At 39.0% G+C, this 17,548-nt stretch overlaps 1 protein-coding gene across 1 annotated transcript in view; it reads right to left on the bottom strand.

Annotated features, from left to right (window-relative positions):
- Positions 1-12,627, bottom strand: part of LOC124367984 (trafficking kinesin-binding protein milt-like) — a 143,955-nt gene extending 131,328 nt beyond the window's left edge. Inside the window, exon 1 of the mRNA XM_046825244.1 lies at positions 12,433-12,627. The gene's annotated coding sequence lies outside the window, so the exon portion shown is untranslated. The remainder of the gene's footprint in view (positions 1-12,432) is intronic.
- Positions 12,628-17,548: the final 4,921 nt, after the last annotated feature.

Genomic DNA, 17,548 nt, shown 5'->3' with positions numbered 1-17,548 from the left:
TGGAAATGTTACTGGCGGGGAGTGAACGTAAACTCCGGGGGAGCCCTCTCGTGATAGACCACTGCCGTGATGTAGGCCATCTTCGCACCGCGCTTTCGCAGCTAACAAGTGGCCTACACTGGAATGGTAATACAGACAAGTATTTGTTTGCTTCTAATGAAGCACATCAAAGAAATGTTGCAACCATGCAGTTACCAATCGGGATAGATCTGGTAGTGAACGTGACTTGCCTACTGGAGGTGATCAATTGCACGGTACAATTTTAATTCCAGATGAATGTCTGAGGGATGTAAAAAGAAAACTTCCCACGTGGCAATGATAGTATGATTTTCCTAGAATCCAAATTTCTCAAATCCTCGGATAGATCTGGTAGCGAACGTAACTTGCCTACGGGAGCTGATCAATTGCACGGTACAATTTTAATTCCAGATGTATGTCTGAGGAATGCAAAAAGAAAACTTCCCACGTGGCAATGATAGTATGATATTCCTAGAATCTAAATTTCCAAAATCATCGGAAGTTACTCTTCATTGGATAATCGATTATAGTTACGGAATACAAAAGGATGGCTTTTGTAACATATTATCTTCTGCTCACAAGGAAAAATTAAAAGGTCCACACCATAAATTAGATTTTATAAATGACATGTGAAGAGTCTAATTAATTGTTGGGCCTTGTACCTTAACGAGGAGACGTCACTAATTGTCCTTAAAACAATTTGTTTTACTCACTATCTCTAACGCTTTTTACTAGCATAGTCTTCAACATCTCTGAGATTTTAGGGTGGAATCTCAGATGATCTAGAGCATGTGCATGCGTTCAGAATTAGGACTTTACATTGATAATTGGTATCAGCAGCCTTCTGGCAGCTGTTTGATGTATACCAGATACATCAAACAGTTTGGCTCTCTAGATTACACTGGTTATTGGATTACAGATACGGTAAATATTGGCTAGTATGAAGATTACAACCACAAAATATAGTTTTACCAGAACAACTGTTGTGCGATTCACTGTAAAGTAAGTGCTTGAGCATAGTTTAATGATGTTCATATTCAATGACGTGCCATTAATCTTTATGCTTCTCTGATATATTGCATTGGCAATATTCAAAATCCACACCATCATTAACGAGGATTATTCAACGATACAAGTGTTAATCGACCTCTAATCTGTGATAACTGGGACCTACAGTAGTGTCAGCAAGTCCTGACTCCACAGTCCAACAAGAAAACGCATGAACCCATAGATGACATCATCACTCTAAAACCGGCCACTCAAGGTCGTCCCCATCTTTATCACCTCATTGTGTACCACATTAGACCCCATTACTGGGTTTATTGGACCGTTCGTTCAACTCCCAGTTACTTCTGTCAAACGAGAATTATTCAAAAATACAAAGTGTTAATCGTTCTCTAATCTGTAATAACTGGGACCTACCGTAGTGTCAGCAAGTTCCAACTCCACAGTCCAACGAGAGAACATATGAACCCATAGGTGACATCATCACTTTAAAACCGACCATTCAAGGTCGTCCCCATCTCCATCACCTCATTGTGTAACACATTAGACCCCATTACTGGGTTTATTGGACCGTTCTTCAACTCACAAGTCACTGCAGTCAAACGAGAATTATTCAACGATACCAAGTGTTAATCGTTCTCTAATTTGTGACAACTGGGACCTACAGTAGCGGCAGCAAGTCCTGACTCCACAGTCCAACGAGAGAACGCATGAACCCATAGATGACATCACCACTTTAGAACCGGCCACTCAAGGTCGTCCCCATCTCCATCACCTCATTGTGTAACACATTAGACCCCATTACTGGGTTTATTGGACCGTTCGTTCAACTCACAGTCACTGCAGTTTAACGAGGATTATTCAACGATACAAAGTGTTAATCGTTCTCTAATCTGTGACAACTGGGACCTACAGTAGCGGCAGCAAGTCCTGACTCCACAGTCCAACGGGAGAAAGCATGAACCCATAGATGACATCACCACTTTAGAACCGACAAGGTCGTCCCCATCTCTATCACCTCATTGTGTAACACATTAGACCCCATTACTGGGTTTATTGGACCGTTCGTTCAACTCACAGTCACTGCAGTTTAACGAGGATTATTCAACAATACAAAGTGTTAATCGTTCTCTAATCTGTGACAACTGGGACCTACAGTAGCGGCAGCAAGTCCTGACTCCACAGTCCAACGGGAGAAAGCATGAACCCATAGATGACATCACCACTTTAGAACCGGCCACTCAAGGTCGTCCCCATCTCCATCACCTCATTGTGTAACACATTAGACCTCATTACTGGGTTTATTGGACCGTTCGTTCAACTCACAGTCACTGCAGTTTAACGAGGATTATTCAACAATACAAAGTGTTAATCGTTCTCTAATCTGTGACAACTGGGACCTACAGTAGTGGCAGCAAGTTCCGACTCCACAGTCCAACGATAAAACGCAAGAACCCATAGATGACATCACCACTTTAGAACCGGCCACTCAAGGTCGTCCCCATCTCCATCACCTCATTGTGTAACACATTAGACCTCATTACTGGGTTTATTGGACCGTTCGTTCAACTCACAGTCACTGCAGTTTAACGAGGATTATTCAACAATACAAAGTGTTAATCGTTCTCTAATCTGTGACAACTGGGACCTACAGTAGTGGCAGCTAGTTCCGACTCCACAGTCCAACGATAAAACGCAAGAACCCATAGATGACATCACCACTTTAGAACCGGCCACTCAAGGTCGTCCCCATCTCCATCACCTCATTGTGTAACACATTAGACCTCATTACTGGGTTTATTGGACCGTTCGTTCAACTCACAGTCACTGCAGTTTAACGAGGATTATTCAACGATACAAAGTGTTAATCGTTCTCTAGTCTGTGACAACTGGGACCTACAGTAGTGGCAGCAAGTCCTGACTCCACAGTCCAACGAGAGAACGCATGAACCCATAGATGACATCACCACTTTAGAACCGGCCACTCAAGGTCGTCCCCATCTCCATCACCTCATTGTGTAACACATTAGACCTCATTACTGGGTTTATTGGACCGTTCGTTCAACTCACAAGTCACTGCAGTCAACCACACCGTTCTGTGCTTGATTGCTACTTTCTCGTGAGGTCACGGAATCGCGAGGATGTGTCTTATACCTTGACTAACCAAGCCAACTGTCCATGTAGATCTATCTATAACACAGCTGAATCCGGTTAAAGCTAGTCTTTTAGCTTGTAACACGCAAGTGTTGAAAATAACAAACATAGGAGCGTAGGTCTTCAAGTTTTAAGATTTTGATGATTGGTTCACTAAAAGCACCAAGTTCCATATTTTTAACGTTGGCAAAAGGACTGCAACTCAAACACAGAATATGAAACTATGGCACCAATTATTTTTCGAAGAAACATTGAAGCTTATGCATATAAGTCTGTAACACCCGGATAAAGAAGAAGTGAATGGTCTTTATGGGGGAGAGATTTCCGGAATCGCAAGATACTCTGCAATCCATTTTTTTATTGCTGTATCTGTCGTTTTCTGATAGATGCCGCGCAACCACGATCCGGGAACGAATACAAGCAGTGGATTGGTTGCTTTCTCATAAAAGTTAAGTAAAAATGTCTTATTTTACCAGGCAAAGTTAGAGCTAAGAAGCCCTCGGGGACCGACGGCTTAAAGGTGACTTCCAAACCACCACCAATAGCCGGGCAGGCGGACGGCTTGCAAGGACAGGATCGCTCAACGGTCACCGGTCCAAGTAGTAGCCTCGCTCGACGTTGCTTGATTTGGTTATCTTGCGATAACCGTTGTACCCGCTACACTGCGCCATCGGCATCAGTTGTCTTCTTATAGCCTGCTTTATAGTCAACCTTGGAATGAAATTTACATGGTCTCAGGGGGAAAATCTGATGGAAATCCTCCTTAGGCGAATAAGGTGAATCCTTCCCAGGAGGCGAGTTGTTTAAAGATCATATTAAAGAGATATTAAGAAAATGGTTAGTTAACGTTAGTTCTCTCTGGACCCTGATCGCGGCTGTGACGAGCTGACAACGATAACGGGCCCGGCCAAGAACGACCGGGGTCACCCAGCCGTAAAGGCAAGGGCACGGCGCTGAAGCGTGATGCTTTCAATAAAATAAAGTCGATCTTACGCGGCGCTACTTCCTCGGTTATCTAACTGGAAACTGCTCCCGGCTGGAAGCCCGGCGCCTCGCCGCGACCAGGAAAGAAATCTCTGTTTACACTCCGTGCACTTTTATTTCCATCTGACACATCTACGTTTAGTGTGGGATTGGTATTGGCAACACTGTAAAGCGATGGTGATCGCACTTCTCGCGGATTCACAGCAGCACGCCCTAATAAAGTCTTTTTCCAGAGTCACAAACAACAATTTTGTAATTTTTACCAATATGGCGTTATTAGCCTTGCATTAATAAATATTTTAAAAAATAATACAAATCGGACAATTTTAAGTAGCCTGTTGGTTTTCCTAATATATCATTTCCTTTAAGTACTCATCATATTTCTCCCACAGTCTAGCCTATGGCGGGAGATAACGCCAAAAGGGGGGAGGGGTGTTACCTCGCATTCATAATATGTATGTGTAGCCTATACACATCTTCAACACAAAATCCACTATTTCATTTGATTTTTGTTGTGCGACTGGGAGGTAAATTTTATGTATTTATGTATTTTTAGAAAATAAAGAAGATTGAACTTGAACTATCTAATGAACAGAGAACCATTAATAAGGAACGTAATCGCTCGGTAAAATATCTAACACAACTTTAAATTTGGAATGTTTCATTGACAAGCCAATGAGTAATTGTTGCAGCTTTCACAACTTCTGTGAATGGAAAGAACTAGTGATTCACTTTTTCCCGGGAAGTAATGGATATGTAGGCGAATGCTTTTTGTCCTTGCGTGTGGTCAATGAATGACGACAGGAGTAAAACCGCACGAACTTGTTATTTGCGAATAGGACAGCCATCTTCTCATTCTATAACATTTTGTAATTAATAAATTTACAAATCATGTATGGTGGAAAGTGTACATAAAATACTCTTCGCTCAGGATGTAATAATAATACGATCCAACTGCAAAGAGGTTATGTTCACAGAGCCGACAATCTTACAAGGAAAATGTGAAAATTTAAAAGTATGCTTCAACCAATACAAAAGAGCACAGAAACAATATATTATGACGATTTCAGTTTTCAGCATTAGGCAATTTTTTTAACAGTTATTGATAGCTAAACGCGTGATTTAGAGATTCACACGTGAAGAAGACACTAGATACACTTTTTCGAAACGTTGTTCCTTTACTGCCACAAAAGGGGGCATTGACCTCAGCGGGATGTACACGAACATAACAAAATTGTCCGTTGTCCTGAAATTTCACCACTCCTGGTCCATACATCCATCCTGTATGAACAGGGAGAAAAGGAATTTACTCCCCCTTTAACGATTGGCCACGCTGTCGCGCGGGTCGGCAATAATCGGGTTTATTCATGGTTGAACTTTCTATCCTGGTCGATAGCTTTTGAATAAACATGACACGATATCGTTAGGGCGACAACGACGGAAACGCCGCCGCTCGATTGTGTTAAAACGTTTCAATCAAGCGATAAACCGGTCGACCGTAGCTTACATACTGTATTTTATTACAAAGTAAGAGTACACCACACCACGTGGGGTGAAACAGGCTTCACTCTGGTCGCATGTAAAATTTCAAGTCATACAGCTCATTTCATTATCTAGATGCCCTGTGGACATACAGACAGACTACCGCAGGAAAATAAATTTTTACATACCCGTGGCAATCAAACGAGGCACCTTGTCAACCTACTCAACGATAGGCTTCAATGAAGCTCACCCGAATTCCTAGAGTGCTCAATCACAGAACTGATTTTCGTTGATGATAAATATTCTCGAAATATTTTGCCAAATAATACATTCACATGTTTATTCAGTAAATTAGATTTTATAGCAGCGTTTAAATAATAACAGTTCCGGGAAGTTCGCGAAAGTAATGCAACACTAGAGTGCACTGAAGCCACATATTGTTACCAACTTTTAACATTAGAGTCCAGTCTATTACATATTCTTTTTACTCTATCAATAAGTGACACTTATTGAAATGTCTTATCTATTCTGCTGTTTTTCGTTGCCATGAGACCGATATAAAAATGTTCGCTAACGCTCAGCCAATTCCCACGGGTGACAAGTACCATCATCGAAATCAGTGTTGTTAATATAGAAATGAAGTCTTGATACGCCTGGATATATTCCTTAGATTGAAATATAGATGTACAACCTTCACTATACTTATTAAAATTCTTTTTTTTTTGGATTTTTTGAATAAAACAAAACAAATCCCCCCATTTTTAGAGAGATTTTTAAAGTTACGTGGGGGTAACTTTAAATTTACAAATTGCAACTACTATCTTGTGATATGTCATTTTAAAGGTCTACTCGATCGAAACACAATGGCATGAACAAAACATCTCTACGACGATCCTAGCAAAAGTTATGGGCAAATCGTTAAAAAAAATAGTATTTTAATAAGTATGGTAAAGACTTTGCATCGATATCTCAATCCGTTTGGAATATATCCAGGCGTAGCAGGACTTAATTTACACACTCTATATAGGTCAACTCGGTCAGACAGACAGACATAACTAAAATATGTCCAGCCCCCTTCGCTAACGCTCAGCCAATAAAATAAAATGCCACAGTTTTACAAATTGAGACAATAAATTGGCGACGGATTGTACCAAGGCGACGGGCACATTACTCACTTGACTGATAGATTATCAAGCATATGGCTCGTACACGTCATAGGGCAGTGATAACAATAGTCTAAGGTCAACCGTGTAGACCACTCTATCTTACTTACAACTGGGTCTAACTTAACTGGTGGCTGGCCACCTGATTTGTTGTCCCGCAAGAATAACCTTAAACCATAAATCATTCTATTAATCCCTTAGTACACTGGGCACAGCAAAAACCGATGTGTCACTTAAATCTGGGCAACCTTATGGATTGATGTCCAGGAGCGTTACATCACTAAACCTCAAATGTCGAGATTCTGGGGTGCAAGGGCAATTCGATAGGTCTAGTCTACTGCGGGAGATGACTGTTGGAGTTGGCGGGGTTTGTTCCCTAAGAGTCAAAGGTTCTTGCCAACCTAGACATAAGGATGTGCCACCCGCTGCCTGCTTTGACTGGAGAGGCTGGTTCAGAGCTGGGTTTCATTTCTTCCAAGAGAACATGACTTGAGATAAGTGGCCTAAATTCTTCCTCGTGGATCTCGATGGCGGCCCCTACCCCCTACCCCCTACTTTACCTATCCTGAATATCCTGTCACTCCGGAAGCAGCGCTAAGGTCCTTATAGGACTAGGTGGAATTTTCTAAACTTCTTGTCCTAAGAGAACAAAAAAAGTGCACACTTTCAAGTCTATAGCTCGTTTAATTAGGCTACTCGTATAACGGTGTCACTAATTAAAAGTCTTATAATTATACGCAGTTTGTTTAGCAATTAATTTATTATGACACTTTCTCGTTGCCATCATGGTTTCATGGTTACCCATAAGAAGAATGTACAAATCTTCAATAACGCTCGGCCAAATCCCATGGAATGCTGGAAGATTCATGCTTAATTTCAAATCTAGAGGTCAGTTTGTTACCGATATATCGTGCGGACAGACAGACAGACAAGTGCATTTTGTCAGTCCTCAAGGAGATAGGCTTCGCTAACGCTCAGCCAAATAAGACTCCCAGATGTCGAAAGCTAAATAAATTCTACAAACAACATTTCAATGTGTGCCTGTAAAATGGGACTATTAGCAAAACTTTAAATTGAACATAGTTTTGCAGTCAAAACCCGAGCTCGTTTATTAACGACGGACAATTCGCATTGGCAACACGGTTATTGCGGATAACGATGGCAATTTTCTGTAATCCCGTTATTCTGTCAAGTGTGAAAGAGTTGTACAGTGATGCTACGCGGAGCATAAAATTGAGATAACCGAACGAGAGCGGTTGCAGTTGCGCGGGAACGGCGCGGCGCGCGAGAATAGAATTGGCAACACTGACCACCGAGCATTCACACGTTCCTGCTGTCCAGTCATTGGACAGGGAACCAAAGACAATGTGAACCTAGGGCTTACACAATGTACGCAACTCACGTCTATACTAGGACTGGCCACCAGCTAGCGCTGTAAAATGTAGAGGTTTTTGTCAGTGAACACGACATCACTAATGAGCGTAGAATGGTAATTTCAGCAAGGCCACGGACAATTTCAGACGGCAATTTTGTTTAATTTCCAGCAACGCGAAGTGAAATAGTGGGAGAGGAAGGAATTGTTTGCGCAGAATCCGCTATACTTTAAATTCATCCAACGTCCACATCTGACCTGCAGTTTCTGAAGATCTGATTGCGGGTCATCTTCTTCAGTAAAGAAACACAAAGTACTCTTAGATAATCTCTAGATAATACACTTCATACTCTAACTTTATTATGTTCTCTGTATCATTAAAAATCTCATAGGATAACCATAGGATGCCAATGGCGTAGTGTAGCGGGTACAACGGTTATCGCAAGATAACCGGATCAAGCAACATAGAGCGTGGCTGCTGCTTGGATGGGTGACCGCTGAGCGATCCTGTCCTTGCAAACAGCCCGCCTGGTCGGGCATTGGTGGTGGTTCGGAAGTCACCTTTAAGCCGTTGGTCCCCAAGTGAAGTGTTAAGAGAGGGCTTCTTAGCGCTAACTTCGCCTGGTAAGATAAGACTACTTTACTAAACCCTGGATGAACACCAAGAATTCTAGCTATATTGCCATTTTTTACAACAATAATCACCAAATCGCAAGCGTGCGTTTTTCGAAAACTGTCTTGACCAGTACTATGAAAAAGGTTATATAATCATGTTGTAGAATTTGTTGCAGATAAAGAGCACATACACGATATTTCAACGCCAACTCCGAGTTATTCCCTGTTTCAAAGCAAAAATGGACCCGTTGTTTACAGGAAACTAATGGTGATTTGTTTGGTTAGACTATCCTGTAGTGTTAGAGAGGCATTGGCTGACAACAAAACAGTGGCCAAACACTGTCCACGTGCCCAGGCGTTGGCGTGATCTGGCAGGAAGCTGAGGACCTGACATTATCCGGGATTAATAGCCCATCGTTTCCGGTCTGGAACTGCTGGTAGATTTAGATGGCGGCGGAAATACCAGGTTGGTATATCAATGGGAATTCTGTTTTGTAAGTATCATAATACTACAGACCCGGTATGGTTGAGTAATTCCTTTTCTGATCTTTCTTGAGATGTCGATACCAACCCATGGATGTACAGATGAAATAGATAAAGGATGAGAGTGAGGATGAGTGGAGCGTATCCTTGTTCCTATCTAACATCCTTCTAGGCAGTGGAATTTAACAGTAGGGAAGATACTGGTGACTGCCAAGGTACTCCCGTTGAGCTAGACTACAAAAATCTCTATTCTTGCTCTATCCTAAGCTTCTGAAATCCGCTTACAATGATAAACTCCATGTCTTTACCACCCAAAGTTCTTATCGATTCAATAAAGGTGTCTCAAGACTTTGAAAAATTATTATCTTTGTATCTCTGTCCACATGAAACGAGCTGACCATTAGATTTGAAATTGTACATAAAGTTTTATTTCTATATGAACAATACCAAGTTTGATGATGGTGCATTTCACTCTATGGGATTTGGCTGAGCGTTCGTGAAATTCTTTACATTAATCTTAAGGGCAACATTGCATGATGGAAACGAGAAATACGCAAAATAAACAACTTGACCGAGTAGTCATATGAAATAATAATAAATGTAGCGCTCTAGACTTGATATTTTGCTTGCAATCTCCGCGATATGTTGTGTGGTTTTGGAAAGGTAATCCGGTCCTATCAAATCTCTGGGTCAGGTCCAAAACAAAGAGGATTCGAATGTCTTGCCTTTTTGGCAAACTGCATTCGGAAATATGTCGACTTGAACGACCGAAGTCCAATGTCAACAGCCCGCTAAATCTAAACTGATCTCTGGTTGATGGACTGACTATTAGTGGAAACTTGCTTAAATAGATTCCTGGAAGTTCACTCTGATGATAGGTTGACTAGGTATTGCAATTGTGTTCTTAGTTTAGCGAAGGCGTTACTACAGCATACAAAAGCTATTTATCACACTTTGGTGTCAAGCTAATAAGGTCCAAAAAGTAGCAAAAATTAGGAAAACTAAAATTATTTTAACGCTTTTTCTAATGTGGACGAGTTCCTGGAAGGCCGCTGTTACAACGACTAATTCGTAGAAATCTAAAAACCTCTAGATCTGATGCTGAGCCTGAGGACTTGATTAGAGAATATTTTTAGGTATAATGTTTTCAAATGCGTAGTGGAGAGCATTTTTAATTTTCCATATCTTAATCCTCATAATATTATAAATGCGAAAGTGCCTTTGTTTGTTCGTTTTGTTTTCATGATAAACTACTCAACCGATTGCACTGATATTTTACATGGACATTCTTACAGTTTCTGGAATGAATATAGGCCTATTGTTATTTCGGAAATCTCTTCGGGCTACGCCCCATTGGTCTTTAAAGCAGCTTAAATCACATCTTGGTCACTAAAGTTGTGTAATTGTGAACTGAATGAGTTTGTCAAACGTAATTAACTGTTCTGTGTAAACATTGTGTATTGTTTGCAATTTGTTTACATTTATAATGAGTCAATTTTATAATAAGTAACCATAACTTTTAAATCCGTTTTACACTTCAGCGATTAGTAAGTAGTACTAATATGGGCTTAGAAAATGTCCTAAACATAAAAAGGTCAGAGCTTGACTCCTAAGACTCTCTTTGAAGCAATCCACAAGAACTATGCTAGATGAAACTTGGCTGAACTGTTCTTTTGAACTAATGTACCAATTTTAGCTCTAAATGTTCTAAATATTTAAAAACAATTTTCTATAAATTTTAAGACTGTTATGAAACCTAAATTAGTTCTCTTTTGACATAATGTAGGCTTCTCTGATCCGTGGTACATATTTTCTTGATCGAAAAACAAAACAAAATCAACTACGGAACAAAACATACTAAGAACGAAGTAAATTACAACGGCCATATTTATAAACTTTCTGCGTATTTTCTTGATCGTGACAACAAGGCAAGAAATATAATTAACCCAAACCAGCTGTGATTATAAAGTGGTACTTTTTTATGCAATACGTATTGTTATAATCGTTACAAGCATCCAATAATCAAAATGAAACAAAAAGATATTCTTTCCAACAAATGTTTTGAATTTTACTCTGTTGGAACATTGACGGTAAGTTAATTGGCGTACTCCGACTACGCGCATCCATCAAGTAGGTAAGCAGCGCCGGGTTAAAACTTGTTCAGGAGCAAACGTATCCAGGAAAACCACAAAAGCAGTTAGTACAACTAGCGGTGGTTCATTTCCTCCAATTACAGCTAGACTGTAGACGACAATAATTGGTCTACCTGGAATTGTCGAGATAACTACGTCACTACACTTATCCCGACTACAGACAGACATTCAATCTGGTCCTTTATAGCTGGTCCATAGAATAAACTTATGAGAAAGAAAATAAAATGCAATATCTAAACTACATTATATGCGAAATTTGCAGTAATGAATTAAATTTCTTGTATACGATTTAAAAAAAGCCAATTCCTAAAAACACGAGCTATATTAAAAGAGTGCACATTCTCAATACGTGATAAGGTATAATGTTTACAACATGAATAAATATTTTAACACGGTGTTTTAGAATAATGCAAAAAACACACTAAAATCTAATTGGTCAACTGTCAAAAAAATCACGAAAACGAGATCAACCTCTAATCTTGGCTAGGCAAATTACCTTAGATTTACGAAAAAAAACAAGCTATACTAAACTCATACTAAACTTTCTATGGTTCAAAATGTGAAGGGAATCGTATTAATAAGTATTTGTTTTCTATTATGAAGGAGTATTATTGATATTTCTCTGCAATGGACTCTTCCATTATTTATAGTTTTAAGAAACTTGACTGATTAACTAATTGTTTACGTACGTACAAAAAATAACTGTTTCGTTTATAAGCGGTTTTGCCGGTCAAACACAAAATTTCTAGGTACTGGTGTTTCATGTTTCAACATTTTTTTCAGTTTCATGACAAAATCCACATATGGCAAACTACGTTAAAAATACATTTTGATATTGACAGTAAATGAAAAATTTTTAAAAACTGGAAATTAAAACACTTAACGAAATACTATTTCGAATAAGCTGCGAAACAATAAGGCTTGAAGTTTTTTAAATAGATTTGTTACTAGGTACATACAGAATTTTGAAACATAAGTTTTATAGAGACACCTTAATATTTACCAATTATGTTGTCTAGATAGAAAGAATGATGGCAATCTACAAACAACAGCTGAAGTTATAATTCACAAAACACTGGCACTGACACGAGCACAACACACAACACAGCAGCACCGGCACACGGAGCGGGCGTTGGAATGTAACAACAGAGAGCGGCGACACAAGGACGGAATAACACCGGCACCACAGAATAGACTGAGGTCTGAGACTGAGCGAGAAATGTGCAGCGGGCGAGGAGAGGGTGGAGGTACCCCCACCCCACAACCCGCCACTCCCCTCCAGCTGTGACGTTATCAACACCGCCCGCCTTATCACCTGATATCAATCGATGGTCAAGGTCCACGGGGCATGTATTGTGTGTAATGCTGGTCAAAAGATTATTCACGAATTCAATACTGGAATGTTGTCACTTGCTTCATCCTTCATTCCGGATAAGAACTTCTCCAATATTCTGACGGCCGGATCGGTCACCAAGACCATCCTGCTACACGGAAAAGATCGAGGAATGAGGGGGTTAAAATTTCACGATTTGTTCCCTAGTGACCAGTATAGGCCGATTTCACGGAAAGATCGAAGTGAGAGGGTTAGAATTTCATGATTTGTTTCCTAGTAGCCCGTACAGGTTGCTTTCACGGAAAAGATCGATGTGAGGGATTAAAATTTCACGATTTGTTACCTAGTGGCCTGTACAGGCCACTTTCATGTAAAAGATTGATGTGAGAGGGTTAGAATTTCACGATTGGTTCCCTAGTGGCCCGTACAGGTCGTTTTCACGGAAAAGATCGATGTGAGAGGTTTAGAATTTCACGATTTGTTCCCTAGTGACCGGTACAGGCCGCTTAAACGGAAAATATCGAAGAGTGGGCGGTTAGAATTTCACGATTTGTTACCTAGTACCCCATACAGGGCATGCAAAAGTTCTTGGAGAATTTTGCGCTCTAGTTTGTTCCTTATATCAGGATACCGACCATTGCTCCTTCAGTTTGCGGGGTTCCAGTGTTGGGTTATATCCATCATGTTGGCGAGTTACCTTCCATTAATCGGGAAACGGGAAATTGCCGAAAATACACAATCCTCCGGTATTCAGTAGCTTTTTTGGACGTAAAAATCAGTGACAGCTAGGATACTTCGGATTTTGGAAAGAGATCCGGCTCAGTGCAGGTGGAAGAAGTTGGTCGAATTGTGCACTAATGTAATTAATTGAGGAGAATGATCAATTAATGGAGCAGAGCAACTCCTAACTCTATTCAAGCAAGTAGATGGAAGTGCTTAAGTAGCCGTGAACTTCCTTGGCAATACTTGTTACCAACATAATTTGATTATCTGCTAAAAAAATTGGCCTTTCGATGGCTATACTTATAACACATGACTGCAGCGACAGCAATCAAACGAATTTGATAAATGGCACTAGCCATTTTATGAAAAATGTACTGAAAGCACCCTTTCTAAAAACAATTTCAATATCACACTCAATGTTTTATAAATCTAATTTATTACATTATAAGACATTGGATAAAATTTGTTTGCTTTGTAAATGTTCTTTATGTAACAAGTTAATTTGTTACTGCTGATGTTAGTTATATATAGTTGTGCAACTAGGACAAGCCGACATAGAGAGTTTACGAGTTTTAAACAAGGAACAATATGTTACATAAATTCATCCTTGGAGTCTTTTCGTCAAATTCCAAGTTTTTCGCCCCATTTCTTGATCTCCTTTCATACAAAGCATACTTTGCTTTTATTTCCAACCCATGCAAGATCACATGATCATAAAGAAACAGATTGAAGAGAAAAAAACCGTTTTTTGGCAAATCACACTGTTACCTTCAAATCAGTTACAGCTAGTAGCTAATACTCTAGGAGCAGAGAGCTTAATATGCATTGTATTAACCAAACAAAACAAAACCTGCTTTTTCTCGGAAAATCAATAGAGAAATTTCCCCCTAGAAAACATTTGATAATCAGTCTCGCTAGTTTAGATGGAGGACATAATGGGGGGGATATCAAAAGGGTTAACCACATGAAACAATGATTTGGGTGTGACATATTGTTTGTGCTATTCGCTCTTGTGCAGTCTTCATTTTCAGTTCATTCTGTCCAGTCACTTCATTAAGCTCGTGTACTAGTCAGGTATTAAATATATCTTTGAGTGACAGTCCATTACTGCACTTTTTAGTTCATAACCCTTTAGGGGATTTTACACCAGAAAAAGAGGGTGGATTTCAATCGATGAAACATAGAGTTATTTTTTTGTAACATATTGCAAATGTACGCAAACCTACAATCCTTTCAGCAAATTATTTATTATTACAACACTAGGACGTACCACTTAATTCCGTTGGAAAATTGTGCGTTGTTGAATGGTAGTGAAAAGTGTCTCAGAACAGTAATGTCAGTCGAGTGGATGAAAGATTAATGGTTCTGCCAATGATCAATAGAGAAACCTGCACAATACGATCTGTCAATACGGACTCCTTCATTGCCCTCGGCTAGGCTTCAAGTAAAACTCAACCAATGACTGAAAATGTGGATATTGTGTAAATATTCAATGTCAAAATTAATTAGTGGTTCGGTAAATAATTTTGTTTATTTCATCCTATTCTACAGAATTCTACACTAAAATATCTGAGAATTTAGTTCCTCTGAGATTGCCATAAGACATTTCATTCACATAAAACAAGCTTAGAACAAGGCATAAATAAATATTACCCAAAGAAAAGTTTAATTAAACAAACATATAGAGTTTTCCAAAACCACTGGAAGATAATTCAAGGAGATAATTGTCCATGATGTAATTGACAACTAAGCCTAGGTTAGTTATTAGTGGAATCTAACTTAACACTAACAAGTTCTAAAACTGGTCCTAGTTACTAACAGTGGACATTTATATTTGTCACCTTTACTAAAGGATGGTTAATTTTTAATTAATAATTAAAAAAAGACACAGTCTAAGAAGGCATCGGAATTTGGATCTGTGCAAGAGATAGTGCACTTCTTATCAGTATTGTCAACCTTTTACTGTTTCTACTCTGCTCCTTATTCTACTGACTCTGCTCCTTATTCTATTGACTCTGATCCTTATTCTATTGACTCTGCTCCTTATTCTATTGACTCTGCTCCTTATTCTATTGACTCTGCTCCTTATTCTATTGACTATTCCTTATTCTATTGACTCTGCTCCCTATTCTATTTCCTCCTACAGGCCAGTGGCTCATGAGGAAGGGCAGGATAAGGCTTAAACGTGGATCAGCCTCTCCTTAAAAGGAATGTTTTAAATTGTTTACTTAGGTGGTTAGTGAATAGATTAGTAAGTTTTTATGGAGTCCAAATCTTAAAGGTTTTGCTGATTATCTTTCTACTGATCTTTTAATTTCTAAGAGACATAAACTAATTGTTAACAGGCTTAAATGAACAAATCTCTATATTTTTATTTGTGACGCCTACTTTATGTTTTTAAAATCGATGCCACAGAAAGTAACCTAGCAGAAACAGACAAAATACAACAAAAAGTCATTCTGGTTCACCTCCCATGAATTTCTCAACATTTCATTGAGGAATCAAACACTTCACAAAATGTAGGCAAGTATGTGGAAGGATAATCATCTTATACAGAATTCACATATAAAGGACCGATGCTGTAAAAATCAATTGCAACAAACTTAAAGCGTTGTACCCTTCCTCTACAACACCTTTAACAACAACACCGAACTGATCATCCAACATTACTGATGCAAGATGATCCACTGATGCCAGAAATATCCGGACCAATCTGGTTAGTTTACAGAAACACTGCTCTATTTCCAGCACTTCTATTGCACTCCCTACCCTGCACAAGAATCTATCTAGAGAATGTTTCAAAGTAAAGTTCCTATCTCCTTTCTTTTCTCATTTGCCAGATCTTGATGCTGCAATGTTAGAAGCATTACCTACAGAAGAGATTGCATTGGACTTGGTAAATCCCATTTGATTCAAAACTAACTTAGAGAATGACATTTAATTATTAAATTCCAGCAAGTGTTTTATGACGGTAAATGACTAAAGAAACTTATACATTCCTTTGCGCTTGGAGTTTTATTTCTCCAAGTTCACAAATAGGTCAAAATGTTATAAAGCTAATGAAAGAAGTTACTTGAAAAACAATTAGAAAACTTATGTAGCGAATGAATGTGCAAACAGAGTGTAATGTTCTCTTTGATGACTAACCCCACTCCCTCCAATTCCTCTTTTTACGTTCCGCATCCACAAAGCATTGTTCATAGACAAAGTATTTACAAACAATCCACACGTAAATTTGAAACGCATTGATTTATATAACAAATTCAATTTTCTTTTTAACTTGGATTTTTTAGTAACAAGAAGTTTGACCTCATTAAAGTCACTTTAAATAATGGTTATTTTTATGAAAATTTATGATGTCATAACCTGAGTAAAAACAATTATATTTAGTTGCAGTATTATTGGCTGAGCTTTAGTGAAGCCTATTACTTGAGGGGCTGGAAATTTTCATTATGTCTGTCTATACGTCTATGCATGATAACTGAAAAACAAACAGGCCGAAGACTTGAAATTTTGCATGAAGCTTCATTCTCCTATAGGCAACACTGAGTTCGATGATGGTGCATGTCACTCCATGGGATTTGGCTGAGCATTAGCAAATATTTTTACTCTGATCTCATGGGTAACCATGATGGCAACGAGAAAAAATCAGAATAAATAAATTTGTAAACAGAGTCCAATCATATGAGATTTTAACATATGGCACTTTTATACATGGGGTAAAATGGAAAAACAATAGTGGAAAGTCAATGTTAAAAGTTGCAAGATATGTTTCAGCGCACTCTTGAGATGTAGTACTCTCTCTAGCTCACCGAGTTTGTTATTATTTGAACACTGGTTTAAACCTAACATAATGGACAAAAATGTGAATGTGCTGTGTGGCTGGTCACATTAAAACCTATCTCTCAGTGGGTCCCAATTTCTCATTTGTCTGCCGGCGGATGTTAAAATTTCTTTTCCTATTTGCTGACTGTCTATTTGTCCACAAGACATCTCGAGAATGAAATGAGCTGTAAATTTGAAATTTTTTGCTCAATAAAGTCATGTGACACATGGTGTCTAA

Source organism: Homalodisca vitripennis, chromosome 8 (genome assembly GCF_021130785.1).
Source record: "Homalodisca vitripennis isolate AUS2020 chromosome 8, UT_GWSS_2.1, whole genome shotgun sequence".
NCBI lineage: Eukaryota > Metazoa > Arthropoda > Insecta > Hemiptera > Cicadellidae > Homalodisca > Homalodisca vitripennis.
The sequence above is the reverse complement of the archived record's forward strand: the minus strand, read 5'-3'. Positions and strand labels throughout refer to the sequence as shown.